General features: G+C 37.1%; 1 protein-coding gene across 9 annotated transcripts in view; it reads left to right on the plus strand.

Moving 5' to 3' along the window:
• LOC128639111 (tRNA selenocysteine 1-associated protein 1-like) overlaps nucleotides 1–12,822 on the plus strand; it is a 159,151-nt gene that overhangs the window by 20,140 nt on the left and 126,189 nt on the right. The gene's annotated exons all lie outside the window — the stretch shown is intronic.

A 12,822-nucleotide genomic window follows, 5' to 3' on the forward strand; every position in this document is an offset into this window, starting at 1 on the left:
GTAAATTGGAAAGTTATTTAAAATTATATGTTCTATCTGAATAATGAACAAAACATTTTGGGTTTCATGCCCATTTTAAACTAGCCTGTAATGGTATAATCTGTTTGTGTTTACATTTTGTGTCATGGAGATTAATATATTTATTTACCAGTGCTTACGATTATTTAGAATTACTTAAGTAAAAGTGTTGCCTAGACGTTGCCCATTTGTGAACAGTTAGGCGAGGAGAAGGTGTACCATTTGTCCATACATAATAATAGGAAAATATAATATATGGCTACATTTATAAATAGAATATTTCTGACAAGCAGAGGTTTATGATTCTCAAGTCTTCTTTCTGTCTGTACAGATGGGCTGTTTGTCTTTTCCCTGCCAAAATATACATCCTGTCAGCCTCTATTATGTATAGACGTGCTAATAGGTTTATTTTGTACTTTGAGATATAATTTAGATGCGCACTAAAAAAGGCTGGGGCAGATTAGTGCAATGTGTGCAAAGTTTGTGGTTATATCTTAAAACATATATTAGTACAATCTTAAGTAGAATGCTGTGACTATTAAAATGCTATGTCTATTAAAACATATTTATTCTGTATCTATAAAAAGAGTAGTATTTCACAGTGTTAAAATATATAACATGGATCCATGTGTACAATGAGCTCTAAATATATAAATAACATATAAAAACAGTTGGTTAGTCCCAAAAAGAGAAAAGTCTGTGATGGAAAGTCTATAATAAATCCGTGTAGAATCCTAAAGTGATGTTGTGTCGCAGATAAATGAATTCACTATGTAAAAATACCATAAATCCGATGCCTTAAAAGGTGATAAAAGTGAAAAATATATACCTGTATATATAAAATGTAAAAAATGTGAAAGATAAAAAAACAAAAAAAGGTGCAAAAATGCATAAATCCTAAAAATATAAAAATTTGTATAAAAATTTGTATCAAAATATCAAATTTGTAAAAAAGTGTTGTTTATGTGAAAAATGTCTTGGATAGTGATTCCAAAAGAGGGTGATAGGAGATCCTACTGGAGGATGTTGATTTTCTCAAAAGTAGATCCTCCTGTGTGATAGTGTGAAACCTAAAAATAAACAAATTGCACAATATGCAGGCATGTTTAATGTAAATACCAATTTTTCAAATACTTTTGAATTAATTCACTAATTCAGCTACAATTTAGTTGAGATTTTTAGATACTACAGTAGAACCGTTCACCTTTTTCATTATGGCCATGAGAGGATTTCTAGACAAAGCTACAGGGATACTCTCTAAGACATTTCTCATAGATATAGATCTGCATATTTCAAACATACACTTTATAGAACCACTTATAAATATACAAGAAAGCTCAGACTTTTTCTTCAGACAAGGCCGTCAAGATTCGTAACACATTCTAAAGTCAGTAGTTATGAGTATTACACTACAACGCTGTAGCATAAAACTCATAACTAAAGTGCTAAAAAGTACACTAACACCCATAAACTACCTATTAACCCCTAAACCGAGGCCCTCCCGCATTGCAAACACTATAATAAAAATATTAACCCCTAATCTGCCGCTCCGGACATCGCCACCACTATAATAAACATATCAACCCCTAAACCGCAGCAATCCCGCCTCGCAAACACTAGTTAATTATTAACCCCAAATCTGCCGCCCCTAACATCGCCACCGCCACCTACCTTCATTTATTAACCCCTAATCTGCCGCCCCCACTATACTAAATTTATTAACCCCTAAACCTAAGTCTAACCATAACCCCCTAACTTAAATATAATTAAAATAAATCTAAAGAAAACCTACAATTAATAACTAAATAATTCATATTTAAAACTAAATACTTACCTGTAAAATAAACCCTAAACTAGCTACAATATAACTAATAGTTACATTGTATCTAGCTTAGGGTTTATTTTTATTTTGCAGTCAAGTTTGTATTTATTTTAACTAGGTAGAATAGTTACTAAATAGTTATTAACTATTTAATAACTACCTAGCTAAAATAAATACAAATTGACCTGTAAAATAAAACCTAACCTGTCTTATACTAACACCTAACGTAACCCTACAATTAAATAACTTCCCTAAATTAAATCCAATTAGCTAAATTACAAAAAAAAAACCCACTAAATTACAGAAAATAAAAAACATAATTTATGTAAGAACTTACCTGATAAATTAATTTCTTTCATATTGGCAAGAGTCCATGAGCTAGTGACGTATGGGATATACAATCCTACCAGGAGGGGCAAAGTTTCCCAAACCTCAAAATGCCTATAAATACACCCCTCATCACACCCACAATTCAGTTTAACGAATAGCCAAGAAGTGGGGTGATAAAGAAAGGAGAAAAAAGCATCAACAAAGGAATTTGGAAATAATTGTGCATGGACTCTTGCCAATATGAAAGAAATGAATTTATCAGGTAAGTTCTTACATAAATTATGTTTTCTTTCATGTAATTGGCAAGAGTTCATGAGCTAGTGACGTATGGGATAGCAATACCCAAGATGTGGAACTCCACGCAAGAGTCACTAGAGAGGGAGGGATACAAATAAAAACAGCCATTTCGCTGAAAAAAATTAATCCACAACCCAAATATAAGTTTATTCTCAAAAAAGAAAAACTTAAATCATAAGCAGAAGAATCAAACTGAAACAGCTGCCTGAAAAACTTTCCTACCAAAAACTGCTTCCGAAGAAGCAAATACATCAAAATGGTAGAATTTAGTAAATGTATGCAAAGAAAACCAAGTTTCTGCTTTGCAAATCTGATCAACTGAAGCTTCATTCTTTAAAGCCCAAGAAGTGGAAACTGATCTAGTAGAATGAGCTGTAATTCTCTGAGGCGGGGCTTTACACGACTCCAAATAAGCTTGACGAATCAAAAGCTTTAACCACGATGCCAAAGAAACGAAAGAAACCTTCCGACCTTTCCTGGAACCAGAAAAGATAACAAATAGACTAGAAGTCTTCCTGAAATCTTTAGTGGCTTCAACATAATATTTCAGAGCTCTCACCACATCCAAAGAATGTAAAGATCTCTCCAAAGAATTCTTAGGATTAGGACACAACGAAGGGACAACAATTTCTCTATTAATGTTGTTAGAATTCACAACCTTAGATAAGAATTTAAATAAAGTCCGCAAAACTGCCTTATCCTGATGAAAAACAGAAAAGGAGAATCACAGGAAAGAGCAGATAATTCAGAAACTCTTCTAGCAGAAGAGATGGCCAAAAGGAACAATACTTTCCAAGAAAGTAGTTTAATGTCCAAAGAATGCATAGGCTCAAATGGAGGAGCCTGTAAAGCCTTCAAAACCAAATTAAGACTCCAAGGAGGAGAGATTGATTTAATGACAGGCTTGATACGAACCAAAGCCTGTACAAAACAATGAATATCGGGAGGTTTAGCAATTTTCCTGTGGAATAAAACAGAAAGAGCAGAGATTTGTCCTTTCAAGAAACTTCCAGACAAACCTTTATCCAAACCATCCTGAAGAAACTGTAAAATTCCAGGAATTCTAAAAGAATGCCAAGAGAATTTATGAGAAGAACACCATGAAATGTAAGTCTTCCAAACTCGATAATAAATCTTTCTAGAAACAGATTTACGAGCCTGCAACATAGTATTAATCACTGAGTCAGAGAAACCTCTATGACTAAGTACTAAGCGTTCAATTTCCATACCTTCAAATTTAATGATTTGAGATCCTGATGGAAAAACGGACCTTGAGATAGAAGTGGCCAAGGTTGGCAACTGGACATACGAACAAGATCTGCATACCAAAACCTGTGAGACCATGCTGGAGCCACCAGAAGCACAAACAATTGCTCCATGATGATCTTGGAGATCACTCTTGGAAGAAGAACTAGAGGCGGGAAAATATAAGCAGGTTGATAACACCACGGAAGTGTCAATACATCCACTGCTTCCACCTGAGGATCCCTGGACAGGTACCTGGGAAGTTTTTTGTTTAGATGAGATGCCATCAGATCTATTTCTGGAAGCCCCCACATCTGAACAATTTGAGAAAACACATCTGGGTGGAGTGACCATTCTCCCGGATGTAAAGTCTGACGACTGAGATAATCCACTTTCCAATTGTCTATACCTGGGATATGAACCGCAGAAATTAGACAGGAGCTGGATTCCGCCCAAACAAGTATCCAAGATACTTCTTTCATAGCTTGAGGACTGTGAGTCCCACCCTGATGATTGACATATGCCACAGATGTGATATTGTCTGTCTGGAAACAAATGAACGGTTCTCTCTTCAACATAGGCCAAAACTGAAGGGCCCTGAGAATTGCATGGAGCTCCAAAATATTGATTGGTAATCTCGCCTTTTGAGATTTCCGAACCCCTTGTGCTGTCAGAGATCCGCAAACAGCTCCCCAACCTGAAAAAACTCACATCTGTTGTGATCACAGTCCAGGTTAGACGAACGAAAGAGGCCCCTAGAATTATACGATGGGGATGTAACCACCAAGTCAGAGAAAGTCGAACATTGGAATTTAAGGATATTAATTGTGATATCCTTGTATAATCCCTGCACCATTTGTTCAGCATACAAAGCTGGAGAGGTCTCATATGAAAACGAGCAAAGGGGATCGCGTCCGATGCTGCAGTCATGAGACCTAAAACTTCCATGCACATAGCTACTGAAGGGAATGACTGAGACTGAAGGTTCCGATAGGCTGCAACCAATTTCAAACGTCTCTTGTCTGTTAGAGACAAAGTCATGTACACTGAATCTATCTGGAAACCTAAAAAGGTTACCCTTGTCTGAGGAATCAAAGAACTTTTTGGTAAATTGATCCTCCAACCATGTCTTTGAAGAAACAATACTAGTTGTTTTGTGTGAGATTCTGCAGAACGTAAAGACTGAGCGAGTACCAAGATATTGTCCAAATAAGGAAACACCGCAATACCCCGCTCTCTGATTACAGAGAGTAGGGCACCGAGAACCTTTGAAAAGATTCTTGGAGCTGTTGCTAGGCCAAAAGGAAGAGCAACAAATTGGTAATGCTTGTCTAGAAAAGAGAATCTCAGGAGCTGATAGTCATCCGGATGAATCGGAATATGAAGATATGCATCCTGTAAGTCTATTGTGGACATATAATGCCCTTGCTGAACAAAAGGCAGAATAGTCCTTATAGTCACCATCTTGAAAGTTGGTACTCTTACATATCGATTTAAAATCTTTAGATCCATATTTGGTCTGAATAAATTTTCTTTCTTTGGGACAATGAATAGATTTGAATAAACCCCCAGACCCTGTTCCTGAAACGGAACTGGCATGATTACCCCTGATAACTCCAGGTCTGAAAAACACTTCAGGAAAGACTGAGCCTTTACTGGGTTCGCTGGAATGTGTGAAAGAAAAAATCTTCTCACAGGCGGTCTTACTCTGAATCCTATTCTGTACCCCTGAGAGACAATACTCTGAATCCAATGATTTTGGACCGAATTGATCCAAACATCTTTGAAAATTTTTAATCTGCCCCCTACCAGCTGAGCTGGAATGAGGGCCGCACCTTCATGCGGACTTGGGGGCTGGTTTTGATCTCTTAAATGGCTTGGATTTATTCCAATTTGAGGAAGGCTTCCAATTGAAAACAGATTCCTTTGGGGAAGGATTAGATTTCCGTTCCTTATTATGTCGAAAGGAATGAAAATGGTTAGAAGCTTTAAATTTACCCTTAGGTTTTTTATCCTGAGGCAAACAAATTCCCTTCCCCCCAGTGACAGTTGAAATTATTGAATCCAACTGAGAACCAAATAATGTATTACCTTGGAAAGAAAGAGATAGCAATCTGGACTTAGAAGTCATATCAGCATTCCAAGATTTGAGCCACAAAGCTCTTCTAGCTAAAATAGCTAAAGACATATATCTAACATCAATTTTGATGATATCAAAAATGGCATCACAAATGAAATTATTAGCATGTTGAATCAACTTAACAATGCTAGACAAATCATGATCCAATACTTGTTGTGCTAAAGTTTCCAACCAAAAAGTTGAAGCAGCTGCAACATCAGCCAAAGAAATTGCAGGCCTAAGAAGATGACCTGAATATAAATAAGCTTTCCTTAGATAAGATTCAAGTTTCCTATCTAAAGGATCTTTAAAAGAAGTACTATCTTCCGTAGGAATAGTAGTACGTTTAGCAAGAGTAGAGATAACCCCATCAACTTTGGGGATCTTTTCCCAAAACTCCAATCTAACTGCTGGCAAAGGATACAATTTTTTAAACCTTGAAGAAGGAATAAAAGAAGTACCAGGCCTATTCCATGCTTTAGAAATCATATCAGAAATAGCATCAGGAACTGGAAAAACCTCTGGAATAACCACGGGAGGTTTATAAACCGAATTTAAACGTTTATTAGTTTTAATATCAAGAGGATTAGTTTCCTCCATATCCATTAAAATCAACACTTCTTTTAATAAAGAACGAATATACTCCATTTTAAATAAATAAGAGGATTTGTCAGTGTCAATATCTGAGGCAGGATCTTCTGAATCAGACAGATCCTCATCAGAGAAGGATAAATCAGTATGTTGCCGGTCATTTGAAATTTCATCAACTCTATAAGAAGTTTTAAAAGACCTTTTACGTTTATTAGAAGGCGGAATAGCAGACAAAGCCTTCTGAATAGAATCAGAAATAAATTCTTTTAAATTTACAGGTATATCTTGTGCATTAGATGTTGAGGGAACAGCAATAGGTAATGAACTACTACTGATGGATACATTTTCTGCATGTAAAAGTTTATCATGACAACTATTACAAACCACAGCTGGAGGTATAATCTCCACAAGTTTACAACAAATGCACTTAGCTTTGGTAGAACTGTTATCAGGCAGCAGGGATCCAACAGTGAATTCTGAGACAGGATCAGATTGAGACATCTTGCAAATGTAAGAGAAAAAACAACATATAAAGCAAAATTATCAATTTCCTTATATGGCAGTTTCAGGAATGGGAAAAAAATGCAAACAGCATAGCCCCCTGACATAGAAAAAAGGCAAGAGGCATATAGGAATGGGGCTTTAAATAATGAAATTATTTGGCGCCAAGTATGACGCACAGTGTAACGGAAAAATATTTTTTGGCACCAAAAACGTCCGGAAACAATACACTCACGTCATAGATGACGCAACCTTGTGAAGGACTCAGCGTCAACTAAGACGCCGGAAATGACGAATTTGCATCAACGAACGTAACTTCGCTCCAAAAAATCTCACGACAAAAAATGATGCAATAAACTCTGGCATTTTGCGCCCTCACGAGCCTAATTCTGCCCGCGAATTTAAAAGACAGTCAGTTTGAAAAAAAGACTATACCCCAGGTAAGAAATACATTTTCATAAAAAAGCATTTCCCAGATATGAAACTGACAGTCTGCAAAAGGAAATATACTGAAAACCTGAATCATGGCAAATATAAGTACAATACATATATTTAGAACTTTATATAAATACATAAAGTGCCAAACCATAGCTGAGAGTGTCTTAAGTAATGAAAACATACTTACCAAAAGACACCCATCCGCATATAGCAGATAGCCAAACCAGTACTGAAACGGTTATCAGTAGAGGTAATGGAATATGAGAGTATATTGTCGATCTGAAAAGGGAGGTAGGAGATGAATCTCTACGACCGATAACAGAGAACCTATGAAATAGATCCCTGTGAGGAAAATCATTGCATTCAATAGGTGATACTCCCTTCACATCCCTCTGACATTCACTGTACTCTGAGAGGAATCGGGCTTCAAAATGCTGAGAAGCGCATAGCAACGTAGAAATCTTAGCACAAACTTACTTCACCACCTCCATAGGAGGCAAAGTTTGTAAAACTGAATTGTGGGCGTGGTGAAGGGTGTATTTATAGGCATTTTGAGGTTTGGGAAACTTTGCCCCTCCTGGTAGGATTGTATATCCCATACGTCACTAGCTCATGGACTCTTGCCAATTACATGAAAGAAAACAAATTACAAGATCTTTAAACTAATTACACCTAATTTAATAGCCCTATCAAAATAAAAAAAGCCCACCCAAAATAAAAAAAACCTAGCCTAAACTAAACTACCAATAACCCTTAAAAGGGCCTTTTGCGGGGCATTGCCCCAAAGAAATCAGCTCTTTTACCTGTAAAAAAAATAATACAAACAACCCCCCCAACAGTAAAACCCACCACCCACACAACCAACCCCCCAAATAAAACCCTAACTAAAAAAAACTAAACTCCCCATTGCCCTGAAAAGGGCATTTTGCTCTATTGCGGCCCAAAGCCCTAACCTAAAAATAAAACCCACCCAATACACCCTTAAAAAATCCTAACACTAACCCCCGAAGATCCACTTACCTGGAGAAGTCTTAATCCAAGCGGCAAGAAGTCCTCAACAGAGCCGGGAGAAGTCTTCATCCAAACCGGCAAAAGTGGTCCTCCAGACGGGCAGAAGTCTTCACCCAGACGGCATCTTCTATCTTCATCCTTCAGACGCGGAGCGGCTCCATCTTCAAGACATCCGGCGCGGAGCATCCTCTTCTTACGACGGCGACTGAAGAATGAAGGTTCCTTTAAGGGACGTCATCCAAGAAGATAGAATACTATCAGCCAATCGGAATTAGGGTTGAAAAAATCCTATTGGCTGATGCAATCAGCCAATAGGATTGAACTTCAATCCTTATGGCTGATCCAATTAGCTAATAGGATTGAGCTCACATTCTATTGGCTCACCGCTGACTTAAGCAGCGCTGGTATTGGAGTGCGGTATGGAGCACAATTTTGCTCTACGCTCACTTCTTGCCTTTTAACGCCGGGTTTGTAGAAACCTGTAATACTAGCGCTGTAGGAAAGTGAGCAGTGAGAATAACGTGCAAGTTAGCAACGCACAGCTCATAACGCAAAACTCGCGATCTAGCCGGAAATCTTTTGGGAAGCTTTTAAATGTGTGACTAGAGGAGAAATACTAGCATATAGAATAACTCAGAAAAAATGAGAAGACTTAGATCAGAACAATTAGCAAATCAAGTGTCCAACGCATATAATAGGTATTTGACAGACAGAAGTTTGGGGAACTGGATTAAATATATTAAAGCAAAAGATGAGATATTTTTTTACTAGAACAAACACACAGCCAGATTACGAGTTTTGCGTTATGGCTGCTCGCTAATTACTTGTACTTTATTTTCACCGCTCACCTTTCATAGTGCTGCTATTACAGGTTTGCAAAAAGCAGACTTGTGCGGGCGATATGGTTGCATTGAGCTCCATACCTCACCCAAATACAAGCGCTGCTTGGACGTGCTTGTGCACAATTTCCCCATAGACATCAATGGGGAGAGCCGGCAAAAAAAAAAAGCCAAATGCCTGCGATTGCGGAAACAAAAAGTTCTGTAACGCAGCCCCATTGATATCTATGGGGAAAGAAAAAGTTACCTTTAAACCTAACATAAACCCCACGTCTAAACACCCCCATCTACCGCCCCTGACATCGCCGCCACCTACATAAAACTATTAACTACTAATCTGCCGCCCTTAACATCGCCGCCACATAAATAAAACTATTAACCTCTAATCTGCTGCCCCTAACGTCGCTGCCATTTACATTAGTTATTAACCCCTAAACCACCGCCCTCCATCGCAAACACTATTTAAAGATTATTAACCCCTAATCTGCCGTCCGCCCACACTGCCGATATAATAAGCCTATTAACCCCTAACGTAACCCTAACCCCCCCTAACTTTAAATATAATTAAAATAAATCTAAATAAAACTTACAATTATTACATAAATAATTCCTATTTAAAACTAAATACTTACCTGTAAAATAAAACCTAAGATAGCTACAATATAACTAATAGTTATAATGTAGCTATCTTAGGTTTTATTTTTATTTAACAGGTAAGTTTGTATTTATTTTAACTAGGTAGACTAGTTAGTAAATAGTTATTAACTACCTAGTTAAAATAAATACAAACTTACCTGTGAAATAAAACCTAAGATAGATACAATGTAACTATTAGTTATATTGTAGCTAACTTAAGTTTTATTTTACAGGTAAGTATTTAGTTTTAAATAGGAATTATTTAGGTAATAATTGTAAGTTTTATTTAGATTTATTTTAATTATATTTAAGTTAGGGGGGTTAGGTTTAGGGTTTAATAGGTTTATTATAGCAGCGGTGTGGGCGGACGGCAGATTAAGGGTTAATAATATTTAAATAGTGTTTGTGATGCGGGAGGGTGGCAGTTTAGGGGTTAAAAGGTTTATTTTTCAGTGGCGGCGATGTCCGGAGCGGCAGATTAGGGGTTAATCATTTTATTTTTAAGTGTTTGCGATGCGAGAGGGCCTCGGTTTAGGGGTTAATAGGTAGTTTATGGGTGTTAGTGTACTTTTTAACACTTTAGTTATGATTTTTATGCTACAGCTTTGTAACTTAAAACTCATAACTACGGACTTTAGATGGCGGTACGGATCTTGTCATTTTAGGCTGTACCGCTCACTTTTTGGCCTCACAGCAAAACTTGTAATACTGGCGCTATGGAAGTCCCATTGAAAAGGGACTTTTCTTAAAGTGCGGTACTGACGTTGTGTGACGGCCAAAAAAGTGTGCGGTACAGCTATTCTGACAAAACTTGTAATAGCGGCGTTAGGGAAAAAGCATTGTTATGGTCCATAACGATGCTTTTTCACTCATAACGCCAAACTCGTAATCTAGCTGACAATTAGCAGAAAAGAAAAACAAAGAGTATTTTTTTCAGACACGGGAACAAATCTGGGAAATATCTTGCTAACTTAAAGGGACATTCCAGTCAAAATTTAAATGCACATAGATTAATTACATATTTGAATAGAAACATATTTTCAATATACTTGTTGTGGCAAAAATGCTTCTAGTAAAAGTTATCACTGTTTTAGTGTTAACATTTTTTGCACGTGCATGTGAAGCATAGCTAGATATTGTCACTGCACCCACATTTTAAATAATGCAGCTGCTCAGATCATTACTGGGGCTTATATCATGTCAGCAAGTAACAAATTGAGTCATTACCAGATGGTACAAGCACCTTAGGCTGTCTGAGCAAGTGCTGTGTTTAAAATGCTGGTGCATGGTGCATACTTAAATACACTTTTTAAACAGCTATAGCTTTTATTAGAAGCATTTTTGCTAATACATGTATATTACAAAATTGCTTCTGTTCAATATCGAAATGCACCCATGTGGTTTCCAATTTTGGCTGGAATATCCCTTTAACTAGAAATCATAAACAGAATAGTCATATTTCTGTAATTAAAAAAAGAGGGGAAATCCCTCACCTCAACAGATGAAGTCACACAAGAATTTTTAGTTTATTATAAAAAAGTATATAGTGAGCCAGGAATAGATGAGGCACAAAAAAAACTTTTTGGGGATAAAGTTAAAGTTCTGCATATAAATGAACATCAACTGGAAATGATGGAAGCCCCCATAACAATTTTAGAAGTAGAATCTGTCATTAACCCTTTCGTGACAGGGTTAAAGTGCCTACATCGGAACAACTGTTCCGATGTAGACAAATTGAAACTACAATTATTGGATCGCATCTGGGGGGCGTCCCTGCAATCCTAGGAACACCCTCCAGACCGCGATTAAATCCTTGAAGCACAGAAGGCTTCAGGACAGCCGTCAGCTATGACGTTCTATTCCGTTCGATTGGGCGGATTGATGTCCGCAGCCTCAGAGGTGGGCGGACCAGTTAAGGAGCAGCAGTCGTAACTGCTATTTCCGGCGAGCCTGAAGGCTTGCGCGGAAACAGGGGCATCAGGGGCCATTTGGCCCTTGATAAATCCTCCCCTTTATCCCTCTTAGAAAATCGTATAAGAGCATTTATACATAAATGGGAGAAATTTATTGTAGCTCAAGAAATAGATTTCCAGAATCAAGTCCTATCCCCCTTTCTAAATACTGCTTTGCTGATGGAATATATGCTCCGAGGACAATGGAAATTTTTAGAGGAGTAGGGGATAGGGAGCGGAGAGAGAGAGAGAGACATAGGAGGAATTCTTTTCCCCCTTTTCTTTTTTTTTCTCTCTTCTTTCCCTCTTTTCTTTTTCTCTAATTGATCGGCTGCTGAATTTTAGCAGCACGATATATACTGCGGATCATGTTAATATATTTGTAAAAATGTGAGATGAAAGAATATTTTTTTCCTTATGATGCAGATAATTACTGACTATTGCATCTTACCTTGTTTTTCTTTGATTTATATGTTTTCTTTATTTGCATATAATGATTACTACATTGGTAAGAATCTTATATCACAAAATAATAAAAATATAATTGGGAAAAAAGGATATTTTAGTTCCTTTTCTTTGTTCTATGCATTTTTTAAAGAGCATTTAACACTTTTATTCCCATGTATCTGCATTTGAGACAGAGGACTACAGTAGTTATTTTAGTTTCCTTGTTAATGTTTTCATTAGTTTTGGCTTTACTGGAGCAGGAGAATTCCTTCCACATATTTTACAGTCCATTCTACTAGACTGGTTCCACTTTGTGGGCCTTTTAAAAGGAGGCGTCTGTTGTGTAAATTGCTCAGCAGCAACTTTGTCCTCTTTGCTCATTTTCCTTTTGGGATAGTTTTTTAAAGGAAATTCCTTAGTCTTAGTGGCTGGGAAATAGGTGTCTGCCTTAACATTTTTCCCCTCCCATCGTGGACTCTATATCTTGGGTATTAGATCCCAGGAGTAATGGCTTTTGGGCTTTCACCACCTTATGAAAGAAAACAAAATGTATGCTTAACTGATAAATTAATTTCT

Source organism: Bombina bombina, chromosome 8 (assembly GCF_027579735.1).
Source record: "Bombina bombina isolate aBomBom1 chromosome 8, aBomBom1.pri, whole genome shotgun sequence".
Lineage (NCBI taxonomy): Eukaryota > Metazoa > Chordata > Amphibia > Anura > Bombinatoridae > Bombina > Bombina bombina.